The sequence below is a fragment of the Cajanus cajan genome, chromosome 8 (genome assembly GCF_000230855.2).
Source record: "Cajanus cajan strain Asha chromosome 8, NIPB_CcT2T_4, whole genome shotgun sequence".
NCBI lineage: Eukaryota > Viridiplantae > Streptophyta > Magnoliopsida > Fabales > Fabaceae > Cajanus > Cajanus cajan.
In genome coordinates, this window is record NC_138524.1 from 42,724,606 (window position 1) to 42,741,709 (window position 17,104).

General features: G+C 31.2%; 2 long non-coding RNA genes across 3 annotated transcripts; one reads left to right on the forward strand and one right to left on the reverse strand.

The window, feature by feature from the left end:
* The first annotated feature begins 5,169 nt into the window (after positions 1–5,169).
* On the forward strand, positions 5,170–7,575 carry LOC145950788 (uncharacterized). Of its 2 annotated transcripts, XR_014428633.1 has the most exons (6): positions 5,175–5,580; positions 5,680–5,972; positions 6,139–6,237; positions 6,341–6,411; positions 6,855–6,919; positions 7,480–7,575. It is a non-coding gene; the product is annotated as an uncharacterized LOC145950788 (long non-coding RNA). The 2 variants fall into 2 exon arrangements; XR_014428632.1 differs by having other exon boundaries at positions 5,170–5,580; positions 5,680–6,237.
* Positions 7,576–9,047: 1,472 nt separating this feature from the next.
* Positions 9,048–10,756, reverse strand: LOC145950213 (uncharacterized). The gene is made up of 3 exons (XR_014428321.1): positions 10,720–10,756; positions 10,486–10,552; positions 9,048–9,913 (listed from the first exon to the last, which is right to left on the reverse strand). It is a non-coding gene; the product is annotated as an uncharacterized LOC145950213 (long non-coding RNA).
* Between the last annotated feature and the right edge of the window lie 6,348 nt (positions 10,757–17,104).

Consider the following 17,104-nt stretch of genomic DNA (forward strand, 5'->3'; position numbering starts at 1 on the left):
CAGAGAATTCTAGGATATGAATTTTTATATATTTGGAGTTGTACCTTTTCTTTTGAAAATAATTTGTAAACTCTTAAGTTTTACTTTCCAAGTTTTATTTTCAATTATTTTGGTTATTGAAGAAAAATTATGAAGGTTTTGTGTGAACGTTTTTACCAACGTTGAAAATTTTATTCTTTAGTTTATTTACATTATTACAATATATATGTGTTGGGGGTAGTAAGGGTGTCACAGCAACGACCCATTTCGAAATCAAAATGACTCGTTCCAAACTAGTGTTTTGTTGATAACAACTTGGGTCATAACGACCCATTCTAGATCTAGAATGGCCTATTCTGACCTAGGGTTTTTAAGCCTTTTTGATTATTTGGAAAGGCCCGTTCTGAGCTCCTATTCTGGCCTTTTGTGCTTTTGGGCACCCTGATACTGTTCTGGTATGCTCAAGTGTCATATTGGGTCTTCAAAGTCTTTTTGCCTTTTTTAGTAGTTCTTTGATTTGTTTTGGTATTCTGAACGAAATTGGGTGTTTATCGGAATGAGTTAGACATGCAAAAAATAGTCATTATCCATTACAAATAATATGTATTTCAGACTTTAAGAAGTCAAATTGTATGCTTCGTCTGATGTGTATTTTGTAAATAATATTTTCTCTTATAAAAATGTTCTATTTGTCATCATTAAAACTTAAAAGCTTGAGGGATTCAAGGTCATCTTTTGACTTAGCAACATGTCTTCTTTCCTTTTTGAAGTGCAACTATCAAAAAAAAACTTTTTATTCCTTTTGATCTATAAGGAATAACATAGAAAAATACAATTTGGTAGACATCATAAATGATATATATTAAATACGTTCATCTTCCAAACGAAATGATTTATATGAGAGATTATACGTCATCTTAACATGTTTTTTTTATTCTAATTCGTCTTATAATATGATCTAAAAACTTTTCTTTAAAAAATGTCTAAATTTATTATTATTAAAACCAATACTTTGAGGGATCCAAGATCATCTTTTGATCCAATAATTATATTTCAACTTTTTTATCAACAAAACTATTAAGATGATGCTAATTGAGATTATTAACACTCTAGAGCTTGCTGTAGTAATTTAATAAACAAACGTTCATTCAAAATTGAATAACTATAAAGAATATACACCAATTCTTTACAATTATTCTTCACTAATTAGAAATATTTTTCAATGTTGTATTTCTCAATATTCATTCCAACATTTCATCTTCAATGTGTACTAAAGAACTTCCAAGATAAAAAAATTACTATACAACATCATCAATCAAGTTACAAATAAATTTTTAATTTCCTACATCATGGATAACAAATTTCAAATGTTGAAATCTAAATAAAAATATTTTTTTTAATAATATTCAAATGTAAATAAAAGATAGTAAATGACCTTTTTAATGTGATATGTTCATATTAACAAAATAATTTGATTTAAAGAATCTTCGCATATTGTTGGTTTATTTCAATAATAGTCATGAGATAGGAACATATCATAAGTGGCTTCATTAAGACACCACTTTGTAATATTTGCTTACAACATTTATACTAACAACTTTATATAAAAAGATACATTGGTTGGTACGATCAAATCCTTTTCCAATCCAATCCATGGAAAGAAAATAACCAATCATTTTCGACTTTTAATTCGAAACCGAAATAAAAAATTAAGAACACGGAATATACTACAAGAAAAATGCTAAATAGCGACCGAAATTAGTGACCGAAATATTTCGGTCGCTATTTTGCGACCGAATTAGCGACCGAAATTTCGAATTAGCGACTGATTAAAATAGCGACCGATTTAGCGACCGATTTAGCGACCGAAAATTTTCGGTCGCTATTTTGCGACTGAATTAGCGACGGATTTGGGTGGTAGCGAGAAAATCGGTCGCTATTTAATTGTGTTTCATGAAAGCATGATATGCGACGGAATTAGCGACCGATTTTGAATAAATATCAAAAAAATTGCGACCGATTTTATTTCGGTCGCTAATCCTAAACTTTTGAATATTTTAGCGACCGAATTAAAATCAGTAGCTAAAACTTTTTTTTTTTTTTTTATCATTCAAATGTCAATTGATGTGGCAATTTTTATTAAAATGTCAAAGCTAGGATTCGAACTATGGACTTGGAGATTATGGGCCACGCATGGTACCGCTGTGCCACTTTAATTTCTTTGTAAAATATTAAAAGTAATATATATACATAATATAATATCTTTTCTAAACTTTGAAAAATCCTCAACATTATATTAGATATCTTTTAATTTAATATTAAATATCTTTTAATTATAAAATATAATAAATCAAATCTAAAATCTGTAATAATTTATTTGATACAAATATTTAATATGAAATTATTTATTATAAATTTAGTTATGATTTTTATAATCTTTTAATTTAATACTGGATTTCTTTTGATTATAATATTTTAATATATTTTATTTGAAATATCAATTAAAATATTTTATTACCTTTTCATTTTAATTTATTGTAAAAGAATAAGAATATTTAATTTCGCAGTAATAAAAAATAACTATTATAAGATTTAATTTGTTTAATTTTATTATTTATTATAATATTTTTAGTCGCTATATTGATAAAAAAATATTTTTAATTAAAATATATTTTAAAATTTTAATTAATTTATTTCATTCACTCTCTTTATTAAAAAGTGATAAAATATAATTTATATTCAATTAATTTAATAAAATAAAAACTTAAAAATATGTATTTAAAATCTATAACAATTTCTTAAATACAAATATTTAAAATTTTAAAATAAATGTTTATTTATTTATTTATTTTAAATAAATTAAGCTCAAATTAAATGTTGTGATTTTTTTTCAGAGTATTCATCCTTAAAGTTGCAAGCTCAGTTACTTGCTGTAGAGAAGGAGAAACATAAATATTGAATAATTCATCTTTTGAGAACCATGAAGGATCTCAGATCAAAGTTAGAGCAAGTGAGTATAGCTGATTTGTTTTTAAATTTTTATTGAAATAAATGATCAAAATATATTGCCTCTTTTAATGTGTTGCTTCAAGTCAAAATTAGCAAATCTGATTACAAAATAAATTAAAGGCAAAAAAATCACGTATCAATTCATATCATAATCAAATTTGATTATAAAAGAAAAATGAAAGATCATATCTGGTTCCGTGAAACATCAGTGTTTTAGCGACCGATTTTATTCGTAGCTACATCAGTGTTTTAGGAGTATTTTTTTTTCAACAGGAAAAAATTTATAAGAAATGTTTTAACTTCCTATTTAATTTGATTTCTACTTGTCATAATTATTTATGAACTAGATTTTAATATTTTAAAATAAATTATCATCAAATGAAAATAATTTTATACCAACTTGATTTCTTTGGGAAAGTAATATATATATATATATATATATATAATACAGAAGCTTATAATTTTTATTATCTTATAATTTAATATTGGATTTCTTTTGATTATAAAACATAGTAAATAAAATCTAAAATCTGTATTAGTTTCTTTGATAAAAATATTTAATTAATTTTAATATATAATAAATTTAATATCAAAATATTTATCTGGATTTGAGTTATAATTATTATAATCTTTTGGATTTAATATTAGATATCTTTTGATTATAAAATATAATAAATAAAATCTAAAATTTGTAGCAATATCTTTATACAAATATTTAATATCAAAATATTTATTATAATTTTAATTATGATTTTTATAATCTTTGGATTTAATACTGGATTTCTTTTGATTATAATATTTTAATGTGTTTTATTTGAAATACCAGTTAAAATATTTTATTATCTTTTTATTTTAATTTATTATAAAATAATTAGAATATTTAATTTAGTATTATTAAAAAATAATCATTATAAGATTTAATTTATTTAATTTCATTATTTATTATAATACTTTTAGTCATTGTATTGATAAAAAAATATTTTTAATTAAAATATATTTAAAAATTTTAATTAATTTATTATCATTCACTTACTTTATTAAAAAGTGATAAAATATAATTTATTTTCAATTAATTTAATAAAATAAAAACTTTAAAATATATATTTAAAATCTGTAACAATTTCTTAAATATAGATATTGAATTAATTTTAATATATACTAAATTTAATATTAAAAAATTTATTATGATTTTAGTTATATTTTTTTATTATCTTTTAATTTAATATTGAATTTCTTTTGATTATAAAATATAGTAAATAAAATATAAAATCTGTATCAGTTTCTTTGATAAAAATATTTAATTAATTTTAATATATAATAAATTTAATATCAAATTATTTATTATGATTTGAGTTATAATTATTATAATCTTTTGAATTAATATTAGATATCTTTTATTATAAAACATAATAAATAAAATTTAAAATCTGTAATAATTTCTCTAATACAAATATTTAATATCAGAATATTTATTATAATTTTAGTTATGATTTTTATACTCTTTTGATTTAATACTAGATTTCTTTTAATTATAATATTTTAATGTATTTAATATTTTTGATTTCTTTTGATTTGAATTATAATTTTTATAATATTTTGATTTATTATAATTAATTAATTTTCATTTTCTTATTTTTTAGGTTAGTAGTAAGTAGTTTTGCCAAGAGAAAAGCAAAAAAGAAGGGGGAAAGAGTGAGTGAGTGAGCTAGTATTCCTTTTCCCTCCAATTCTAGGGTTTTTCTCACCGCTAGGGTTCCCAATTCTCTGGTCACCGAAATCCTAGAAGACTCCAAGCCTCCAAGCCTCCGCTCCACGAAGCCAAGTCGCCACCCGCCTCCAAGATTCCGGAGAAGGATGCTTCCGCGGAGGCCGCTAAATCCGAGGACAATCAAGCGCCCTGTTCCGCCGTCGCCCTGTTTTGCCGTCGCCCCCATCAAGCGCCGCTCCCCCCTCTTCCTCCGCCCAGCCCAGCGCCAAGAAGCTCTTCTGCGACCAAGAGGACCTCTCCCTCCACGGCTTCTCCGCCGTCCACGTCCCCCTCAACCTCCACTCCCTCCTCACCAAGGGCCGTTCCTCCCCCGTCCTCCGCCGCTGCGTCTCCGACCCCTGCTGCCCGCCCAGACCCTCCGCCCTCCCGCCCCTCCCGCCCACCTTCCGGAGGAGCGTGTCTGACCTCTCTCCCTTGCCTCTGCCTTGTATCAACTGCGAAGAAAATACTGCACCCGACTCCCTGGTATGGACGGTTCTTGAAAAAGTTTTGATCTTTCTTGGATTTGGAATCGTGGGTTTTGTTTCTTTTTTGATGGGTGTGTGTGTGCAGAGGCTGAGAAGGATGAAAGATTTGCTTATTGGTCAAAGGTTTGCTTATTATGAAAAGTGGTTCACTACTTCTACAGGGATACTGCTAAAGATCCTACTTATTGGTCAAAGGTTTGCTTGTATAATATGGCCAAATTGGCAAAGGAAGCTTCAACTGTGTGGCGTGTCCTTGAACCACTTTTCATAATTTTGATATTGATAACCACTGGTCTTCTGAAAAGGGAGTTGCTTCTTGTGTTTTGATTTATTTGCAATCCCTTCTAGCAGAATCAGGTAGCCTTGTAAAAAATTCACTATTATAAATTTTCTTTAAATATGCAGTTTTATCTAATTTTCTATATAATTAATTGATTATCACTTTTTGAACACCAGGAGATAACTCCCATCTTCTACTATCCATTTTGGTCAAGCACTTGGATCACAAGAATGTTGCCAAGCAGCCTATCCGTCAGATTGATATTATTAACACCACCACGCAGCTTGCACAAAATGTGAAGCAGCATACTTCAGTTGCAATCGTTGGTGCAATATCTGACCTCATTAAGCATTTAAGGAGATGCCTCCAAAATTTAACTGAAGCATCCAGCATTGGAAATGATGCAGATAGGTTGAATTCTGAACTTCAGTCTGCCTTAGAAATGTGTATATTACAACTTTAAAGCAAGGTATTTGTGCTAACATCATGTCTCACTTTTTTGTTTGGCTTTCAAACTTTATATTATGCGACACTTGATATCATTCTGAGGCCTCAGCTTTGATTTTTGAATAAAGTTTCTTGGATTCATCATAATTTATAGATCCAATTTGTTATCTATTATGTTTTTTTACCAGATGTTAGCTAGTGTTTATAATAATACTCAGGAAACCAATACACAACCATAGAGCATAACTACCAAAACAGAGGAAGGCAATGCAGACAAAATGCTTAAGGTACTTTTGCTTCAATTTTGATGAAAAATATGTACTTTTAAATTTGGTTCCTTTGACTGATCATATACTTTTTACTATACATCGGCAAATGTTGTTAATAAAGTTCTGGAAACCAATATAAAACCGCAGTCCGTGGCTACTGTAAAGGAAGATGAAGCTGACAAAATGCAGAAGGTACTTTTGCTTCAATTTTGATTATAAATATGCACTTTTATGAATTTGGTTACTTTGACTGATTATTATATATTATTTTACTAGGTGTCAGCAATTGTTGATGATAAAGTTTTGGAAACCAATATAAAACCAATATAAAGTTTTGCACTTAAAACCTTTTGTTTTAAATATAAATCGGATTTTCTTTTTATAGCTGAATCGTTAATTTCAATTTCTAAAATTAATGAGCTTGAAAAGGTAATCCACAAAACACACATTTGTCCTTTTTTATTCTTTTTTACCTTAGTTGTGAGCCTTTTTTTGCCAATAATTAGTATAGTATAGTATACCACTAGCTTTTGTTTACTGGTTGTTTTGGTTTAAGTACTCCACAAGTAAAAACTTGTAAAAATGGTTAATTTTATTTTATATAATTAATTATTAATATAAACCTTTCCTTGCAGGTGGTAGCCATCAGTTTGTAACCATTAAAAACTTTCCACGGAAAGAAAATAACTTACAAGAAAAGGTGAAATAACTTTTGTTTTCATTTTATTGTTAAGTCACCTTTATCCAACTCTTTTGTTTTTTAAAAAATTTCAGAAACACCTAAACCATACTATAGAGCCATATCAATGAAATTATTTTTGACTACCTTTCTTCATTTTTCATTTAGTTAATAATCCATTAATAATAAATTAAAAATTTTGTTTAGCAATGTTTTTGTTGATGTGAACAGGTGGGTATAAATAAATTCCTTTTACTATTTATTTACCCTTGCACTGCCATCATGAACAGGTACAGAGCAACTTGTAAGAATGTCACATGAGTTCTCAAGTTAAGCAAAAAAACCAGCAGAGCATAGAATATGTGCCCTCTTGCATCTTGAATTTCACCCTTAATTTCATTGTTATGCTTTCTTGAGGATATAAATTGAAGAATATAATTCAATTCCTTGATTTCTTAGTTATAAGTGAGATTTATTTTTGTTGTTTTTGTTAAATTCTTGGTCTAATTTTATGGACAAACATTGGTATGTGTTAAGAGTTGTGTGATTGATACCTTTACTACTATGTTTTTGGGTTACAGATAACACTTTATATGGAGGTGCATATTATGGCTCTCACGTGATGCAGTACGGTGATGTAGGGTTCCACAATGATATTCTTTTCCTATATATGGCTACATCTTATTTTGTATTGTTGTTGAAACTTGAGAGGTTGCTAGTAAACCTTTTTTCCCCTTGAATGTTTGGCCCTGAATGTTAAAACTATAAGAAAATAAAGCTTGTAATTTGATGGCGCATTTTATTTTGATTGACAATATTTGTCCATTATATATACAAAAAAAAAAATCCAAAAACAAGCATATTTTTTTTTATAAAAAAAATGCAATCTACATTGGTTCTCAGGAGAACCGATGTAGATTTATGCTTAAATTTACATCGGTTCTCAGGAGAATCGATGTAGATTTAAACATAAATCTACATCGGTTTTCCAGAACCGATGTAAAAATATATACACTTTTTACGTCGCTCTATTCTACATCAGTTTTAGAACTAATGTAAATGACTTTAAAGAACCGATGTAAAATATGCTTCTTGTAGTAGTGTCATATTCGTTAACAGGTATAAATTTATAATTAAAAAAGAATTTAAAAATACTGGTATATTTTAGTGACTGAATTAGCGACCGAAATTATTTGTAGCTAATTCAAGTTATTAGCGACTGAAATAGTGACCAAAATAATTGGTTTTCAAATTTTTAGCGACCGATTTTATCCGAATCTATTTTAGTTTTTTTAGCGACCGAAATAGCGACCGATTTTATCTGTACCTATTTTAGTTTTTTAGCGACCGATTTAGCGGCTGATTTATAAAATGTTTTTATTAAATAAATATAAAAATTAGCGACGGAAATTGCTACCAAAAAATTCGGTCGCAAAATTGGTCTCAGAAGTTAGGAGACCAAAATTTTAGCGACGGATTTTTATTGGCTAGCGACTGATTTTTCGGTCGCTAAATTGCGACGGAAAAAATTTCGGTCGTTATTTCAAATAGCGACCAGGGTTTTAGCGACGGATTTTTTCGGTCGCTATTTCGGTCGCTGAATGAAATAGCGACTGAATTTACCTAAATAGCGACCGATTTTGGTGGTAGCTAAAACTTGATTTTTTTGTAGTATAAAGACAAATAGACATAACAATCCAACAGATTGATGAGTTTATGAAAACTTGTCACAGAGGCTTATCCCTATGATAAGCATAAAAGAAAAATTCTTTCACAAGCACTACTACAAAAGGCACATTTTACATCGATTTTTTTAAACATTTTACATCGGTTTTGAAAATCGATATAAAAAGTCTCATTTCTACATCGGTTATTGACATATCTGATGTAAAATATGTCATATTTTACATTGATTCTTGGTGGAATCGATGTAAAATATATCATATTCTATATCAGTTATTAATAGAACCGATGTAAAATATGCCATATTCTACATCAGTTATTGATAGAACCGATGTAAAATATGTCATATTTTACATCAGCTTTTGTTGGAACAAATGTAAAATATACATTATTCTACATCGTAGAAAGCTTTATAGGCAATTCTACATCAATTATTCCAAAATCTCTTATATATAACATCACACTCGTGCATCCTCTAGCAACCAAAATGATAAATGAAAATATCAAGAACTAAAATATACACGAGTAACCTGCGAAACACATGTGAAATAACTCAACATTTGTGTTCTTATCTGTACTTCTAAAGGTGAGTTGTCCAGACCTTGGACTGTTGTGTGCAAGGACTGCATTTGTTACAAGTTAATACAATCATGAGCACAATTCCTAAGACTAGAAGAACAAAATCATTTTAATTTTATTTCATGAAAAATATGAACCCAAAAGCCTAACCTGATAGCCACTAGGCTTTGGATTGAGGATGTAGTCGTCAAATTCACCATCTATTGGAGTCCAAAGCCTGTATAGTCAAATATAAAATATATGTATCAGTTAAGAGCCATTGTTCAAGGCCAACAGGGTTAATGAAGTGAAAAAGATCCCCAAGATCTATACATCTCTAACCTCCCACTCTTAAATAATGAAGACAACTTACAGACAGTCCAAAATGACTAAAAATGAGAAGGATGGAAATATAAAAGAGGTTAATTTAGTTGATGGTTTTTTTCATGGTTCCTCCCTTGGAGGATATCTTATCATCCTCTATTTCTATGCTGCTTTATTTATTTTTTCTTTTCAGTATTTCTTTCCTTGAATTAAAAAAATTAAAATAAAAATCTAAAAATATAGGATTGCATTGAATGATTTCATGCAGAAAAGGTTTATTAAGCTTATATTTATATCTTCATACAATGATTGCATTGAATGACTTATGTCAAGAAGACTATAGCAACACTGAACTGCAGGACCGTGTAAAGTTCCATTCTTGTCTCCCACAACTACTCTTAGTGCACGTGCATCATATACTTTATCAATGCTTATATCCTTTCGTTTCATCTACACAACACAAAGCACAATCATGACTTTGACCATTCAATTAATTATTACAAAGTGATATCCACAAAAATTTAAGATCACTAGTGCTATCATCGCTCAGTAAGAAAGAAAAGCATTTAAAGCTAGCTGCATAAAATCATATTATTAAGACAAGAGAGGACTACAGTAAAATAAAAGGAATATTAAAACTAATAGTTAGGAACCTCAAGAAATTCATTTCCATACACTCACATTGCTTCCATACACTTAATTGTCAGTTGATCTTGAGACAGAATATTTTGAAAGTAGATGAGACCTTTTGAGAAATAACCAAAAAAAAAATCATGAGTGTTTAGGCTCAAAATGGATACCAATGTAAACATGTGTGCTAATTACCCCCTTGGTGCACACCCTAACAATTTTTAAAATAAGTTTTTTCGCATATGCATATTTATTCACTAGCATCATGCTCCAACCAAACTATCTTGACCATTCATATAATGTGCCAGTTATACTCAATTGCAGAGTGAGTTTAGCTAAAACACACGAAAATACATTCTTATTTCAAAGGTCAAACATGAATTCAACAATACCTTGCTGTATAAACTATACAAGCTTTTTAATCGGCTTGATAATGTAATTTCCATTCCCGGAACATAACTGCAAAAATAGAAGAAACCTTTAAGAACTATAAAATTGATTACACCATAGCATTATAGTATTCAGCAATTGACACATAAAACACGAAAATATAGTTTAGCATGCATTTGTCATGGACAATACCAGAATGTAAAAGTGGTAAATGATAATGGTCAAAAAGAACATACGAAGCTGATATAATCAATTCTCGCTCAAGTGCTTTCTAAAAAATTACCAATAATGCCAAAGCTAACCCAACATCATGAACAACCTTTGATAATACTACTGAGATAGTTAGCCCGTTTTCTCCGATCCAACAATATATCAAATGGGACTATAGCTTCCAAAAGATCCTGGAAGGTAAAAAAAATATAAAATAAATAAATAAAAGAGGTAATGTAATTACAATGAAAAATTTTTCAGATCCTTTCCCAATACTTTTTGAAGCAATGAATAGTAATTACTCAAAACCATCAATCATAAGAATTGGAGAAAACAGGCCAAGGGTTTAACCAGAGACACATCAGATCGCCACCTAAAGTTATCTTTATATTTTTCAGCAAACATAAAATACTTCGAACCAAATATATTTAATGGTAAGTACTTAAACAAATATGTTGAGTAACCTTCTAACTTAAAAATTAATTTTTTCTTAATGGGCTACAATTAGGATATTAAGAATAAGTCAAGATAGGATCACTTCACAGTTCATACTTCATATGCCTTCCCTTAGTTCCTCAATCATTTTGCTTCAAAATTTTAGTAGAATAAATTAAGAATTTCATGTAAAAAGAAAAAAATATATATTAAAAAGTATTGTGTTTTATTTAAACAATATTTTTAGATAATTGAATTTAAAAATTTGAAAGCACATATTTTTAACAAAGTATTTGTATATAATTATTCCTGTAGGTATAACCTTTAATTGTAATATAGGAATTTGAAGAATGAATTGTAGAAAAGTAGAGTAGAGGAGAAACAGTGGGATCCAAAGAGAAAGGGCTAAAAAAGGGGGAAGAGGGAGAGGGTGTTGGCAAAGGCTAAAGAGTTGTCTCCAAAACAAGTAGTTGGAGACACAGGCAGAGGCAACCCAAATTGTTTTTTCTATGGCTTTTGTGACAGTCCCATAGATCAAGGCTCATTCCCCAACCAAGTTTTTTTATACAAATAGGAGCGCACCCCTCCAAATAGGAAAAAAAAAACCTTATTTTTGGAAAAAGAAAATAAAAATAGCCCCTCTGCTTCAGGGATTGCAAGTGCAAGCTGAAAGATGAAAGCTGAAAATATATTTCATACTCTTAGTCCTATTACTGATGGCATCCTAGCTTGCATGAACTTGAGATAATCAACAAAGAATAGGACGCCTTCTCCAAGGATCAAGTTCTTCAAAGGTGGCACAAGGTTTTAGGGTGGATGATGATGGAATGGAAGAAAATGGAGGTTGGGTAGAAGGTGTTTGAGGAAATGCTTGAGAAGGGTACTCTAGGGTTGGCTCACTTCATGATGATGAAGGCCACTTCTAGGGTTGTTTCTCTCAAGGTGGAGATGGGAGGGAGGTGGCCGAATTAGCCAAGGGTGACTAAGGAAATATATAAAGGCACAAAAGGCTCTCTTTATATTCAATATTAAAAGTATTTACAAGGTGTGGTGCCTAGGGTATTTATAGGAGTGGGAGGCATCTAGGGTTGCATTTAGAGTGCCAAATGCACACCAAATGAAACCCAAATTAACCCTAGATGCAACTTGGTGGCCAAGGATAGAATCTTTGGGTTTAGTTAGGCTACATTTAGGTGCATGATAAGACCATGCAACCTTTGCCCTCCACTTGGGCCTAAGCCTTTCTAAGTCCAAAAATAGGTCCAAACACCACCAAAAATGTGTCTAGCTCCCTAATTAAATACCTTAGCCCAAAATTAAAAACCTATGATTTAAAACACCCCATAATACAAGGGTAAAATGGGAAATACAAAAGAAAATAAATCCTATGACTAAGATACCCCAAAATACAAGGGTAAAATAGGAAATTAAAGACAAGGGCAAAAATAGGAATAAAAATAAATGCTATAAAAACTTAGGAGCTAAGGCCCAAAAGTAGGCTTACTCCTCCTATGATTTTTCAACACTAACACATTCCTCTTGCCTCCTTCAATATATCACCTCTTGGTCTTCTTGGCCTTAGTGTTATTCCATCATTCCCTCCCTCTTGAAAAGGATTTGACCTCAAATCAAGAGGTTCTTCATGGTGGGCCTCATGACGAACAAAAACATAAAAATAAGCATTAAAGGTGACAGTATATGATAGAAATGGAAAGTGTATCCTAAGAGAAGTTTCACTAAAAATGCTAAAAAGATTGTTTAAACTAAAAGGACTAGACTCTCTAATGCAAAAGATATGATCCTCCCCATGGTGAAGTCTAGATGTATAACCATGACCTAAAAAGGTAAAAAGACTAAAACTATAGCACACTAATGCATTAGTCCTAAAAACTAAAATGTCTTGTTGGAGGTACCCAATGTAGTGACCTAGGTATGTACTAGAAAATAAAGAAAACTTAACTAAACAATTACCTAAACAACTTTGTATTGCATTATTTGTTAAATACATATGAGAAAAAGGTGTTAAGAGGAGTCTAGAAAACTCATATAATCTAAGTTTGTCTTGTAGGGAAGTAACCAAGTTAAATTTAAATAAGTTTGAACTTCCCTCAAGATCAAAAATAGAAAATAGGACACCATGAGATGTATCCAACAAATCAAACAAATCAAAAGTTGGGTACTTTATGAGGACAACTAAAGTAGAAAGAGTATTAAAGAAAGAAGGCTTATCTTCCTTGGGCACCACCAAGGAAGTAGCACAAGAAGTGGGACTAAGTGAAGTCCACTTCTTCTTCACTAAATCTTGAAGTTTAGATTCTTTTTCTTTAAAAAGGATTTGTTTTTGAATCTCCACTTCATGCCTAGTGGCAAAGTGAGAGAAAGAGTTAAGGTATTGATGAATGAAGAGAGTCTTTTTTAAATCTTTTTCAATGAGAAAGTGACTCTCTTCAAGCATAAGCCCTTTGGAAGAAACATTAACCTCCTTACTCTTCTCTAAGAGTGTTGGTTGTTGTTTTTCATTTTCTAACCACTCTTGAACTTTTTCTATACTTTTCTTTATTTTTTCTTTCTTTTCTATTTACTTTTCTTTTTCTTTTCTTCTAGGTACCTCTCTTGTTGTATTTTCTTCCTCATGCATGCTCCTAGGTACTCTAACTTCTTTGCCTATTTGAGATCTAGTTGGAACAATCCTAGGTTTGGATCCACTAGTTTCTCTCCCCTCAACTAATTTTGCAAGTAATTGTTTTATTTCCTCCTTATTCCTAGCATTTTCTTTTTCCCTTTTCTAATTTCTTCCTTTCTTTTTATGTGTTCCTCTTCTTTTTTTCTTAGGTGTAGACACCCAATTTCGTCCGGGGGCACAAAAACAAGGAAATAGACCTCCGTTATGAAGGGAAGGAGCTTCCAAAGTAGGCAAACAACAAGAAAGGACATCAGAAGGCCTAAAGGCCAAATAAGGTGGTTTAAGTAGCCCGGAACGGGCTCTTCCAAAATCGGAACGGGCCGTTCCAGCGTGATTAAAATACCTAAAGAGGCTTGGCTGGAACGGGCTGTTCCAATTCCAGAACGGGTCGTTCCAAACAAGCCAATTTTGGAACGGGCCGTTCCGGAATGGGCAACCCTGTGTTAATTTTTACTCTGGAACGGGTCGTTCCGTTTTTAGATCGGGCCGTTCCAGGGTGTGAAATTTGCACATAATGAGTGGCCCAGAACGGGCCGTTCCGAATCCGGAACGGGCCGTTCTGGCCCCCCTTCTGATTCCTATAAATTGAAGCCTCGAGCACAGTTCTCCAGGAGGCCAGAGAAATTTCGAATAAGACTCCTTTGAGCACGAAAATTCTCTATCTCTCTCCCTTCTATTATATTTCTTGAGATTTGTGTCGCATCTCTATTTTCTCTCTCCCTCCTATTGTATTTCTTGAGATTTGTGAGGCATATTGTAGTGTGAAAGGTAGCCACAAAGCACCTTCTCCATATTTGAAGATTCAATAAAGCTTGTTCAAGAGGTATTTCATTCAATCTTCTTCTCTTCTTTTTATTCCTCATCTTTATCTCTTTTTTGTTATAATAAACGTCATAATGTAGATATTTTAGGGTAATCGCTTAGTTTATATTTTAAGCATGTAAATAAACATTATTAAAGGGGATTTAATATTTAATCTATTAATTCTTATTACATTATCTTCATCATAGGGTACCGATTTAGGGCGTTGTAAGGGTGCTTAATACCTTCCTTACACGTAATCGACCCTCGAACTCAATTCTGGTTATCAAGACCATTATTGGATCTTTAAAAACCTTTTCTTTTTCCAATATTTTGAGTAAAATATTGGTGGCGACTCCATGAACCTATTTTCAAAACTATTAATTAAGGATTAGTCTGGTGTCCGGGCATTCCTTAATTAATGAGACTTTTAAAAGGATGTCTAAACTATTAGTCGCGAGATCGGAAATTTTCGGGTTGCGAAAGATGGCGACTCCACTGGGGAAGTTTAAAGAGGGTCAGGCCCATTTAATTGATGAAGTTAATAAAATAAAAAATAATAATTTAAATATTTTTCCCCTTTACCTTGTTTGTTTTCTTTGTTTGGCTTTGATATCTGTTTGTTTATTTAAATTCCGCACCTATTTGAAATAAAATTGTACACAAACCTTTGCACACAACAGTTCCCCCTACACCCGGGGGCATGAGGGTATTAAACTTAGGGAGTGGTTGACGTACGACCGGCCCAAGTTTGGCCTTGGAGCCTGCGAGCCTTGTCGGAAATCACACTCAAGGTGATAACCGGTTACTCTAGCCCGAAATACTGCGACAGACCTTAGAGTTTGCCAGGTGACGGTGACAGAGATACGGGGTCCCTATAATAGAGGCACCTTGGGGGCCTTAAAGACTAGTGAGATTAGAACCGTCCTATACAACGCATTTTTCTTGACAGGAACCACAGACCAAGGATTTGATCATGATCGTTCGTGGGTGTATGCTGATTGAGCATATGTGTGTGCATTTGTTTGTATTATTTTGTTCTAATAAGTGTTAGAAAAGAATGACACAATCCAAGAGGGGGGGGGGGTGAATTGGATTCAATGACCCTTTAAAAATTTATCAGAGTATTTTGGATCTTCATTTCAATCAAAACTTTTCTATGACAGAATTTCCAAATGAAGCTCTTCTAAAGACTTGTTATGAAAATATGAATGCAATATGCTCACTTGATTACAACATAATGAGGTTCAACAATAATGTTCAATTACAGATTTAAACCATCAAGATTCACATACACTTGTTAATCAAGTTTTATCTTCTTTAAAGTTTAACCAATAAATTACTCAAAGTAAAAGATAAGGTAGAAGAAGATTGCACAAGTCTTTTATACTGGTTCAGCCACTCCACATGTGACCTACATCCAGTCCTTAATCAACACCTGATTAAGATTTGTTCCACTATCTTTAAGCAAGAAGGTTTACAAGCACACACACATGCATATACTTCAACACTAAAATATAACCACTTTCTTGACCCCAAGAAAGCACCCCTTGTAGAACCCACTACAAGAAACCTTACCACTTGAGAAACCCTTCTCAAGATTTTCCACAAAGATTCACAAAGAATAAAAGGAATGAATTCACCTGGAATTCTTGAACAAATCTTTATCTTCCCCTTTCAAAAATATGATGATGATGATCTTCTAACAAAGCTTTTCATAAATGTTTTCACTCTTGGATTTCACAAAGAAAACTCTCCAAGATGTCACAAAGACTCACAAAAACGTTTTTCACAAATTGATTATCAGTTCTAACTCATGTCTGAAGTTTCTCAAAGTTCAAACTATTTATAAAAGTTTCAGACACAGATAATCGATTATTTTAAAGAATAATCGATTATTTTGTTCTTCAGATTTTCTGGCAATCAACCAAGAACAATATAATCGATTATTTAGCTGGATAATCGATTATTCCAGAGAGTTGTTCCTGGGATAATCGATTATTTTGGCAAATAATCGATTATTACAGCAAGGCATTCCACTTAGCCTATTTGCTGAAATAATCGATTATATTTAACAATAATCGATTATTTTGAGTTAGTTCTTAAAACTTCATTTTAAGACTCAAAATAACTTTCCAATGTTTTTAACTCATCATCATACACTCTCTACTTGGTTTAGATAAGATTTGATTATGCACAAAGCATACTAAGCACACAAAATATAAAAACACATTCAAGACAATTTATTTCCTAAGCTTTATTACATAGCTCCATTTCATAACATTTTCTTGACTCTTCTTTAACTTTGTTTTTGTGCTTCGAGTTGTTGTTGTATACTTGTTGTGATCATCAAAACTCCTTTAAGATTCAAGCTCTCGTAAGCTCAACAATCTCCCCCTTTTTGACGATGACAACCCATGATTTATATTGTATGAACCCAATGTTATTGTGCTTCAAAAATTTTCAGCCATTGTGCCTTCATTTCATTCCAA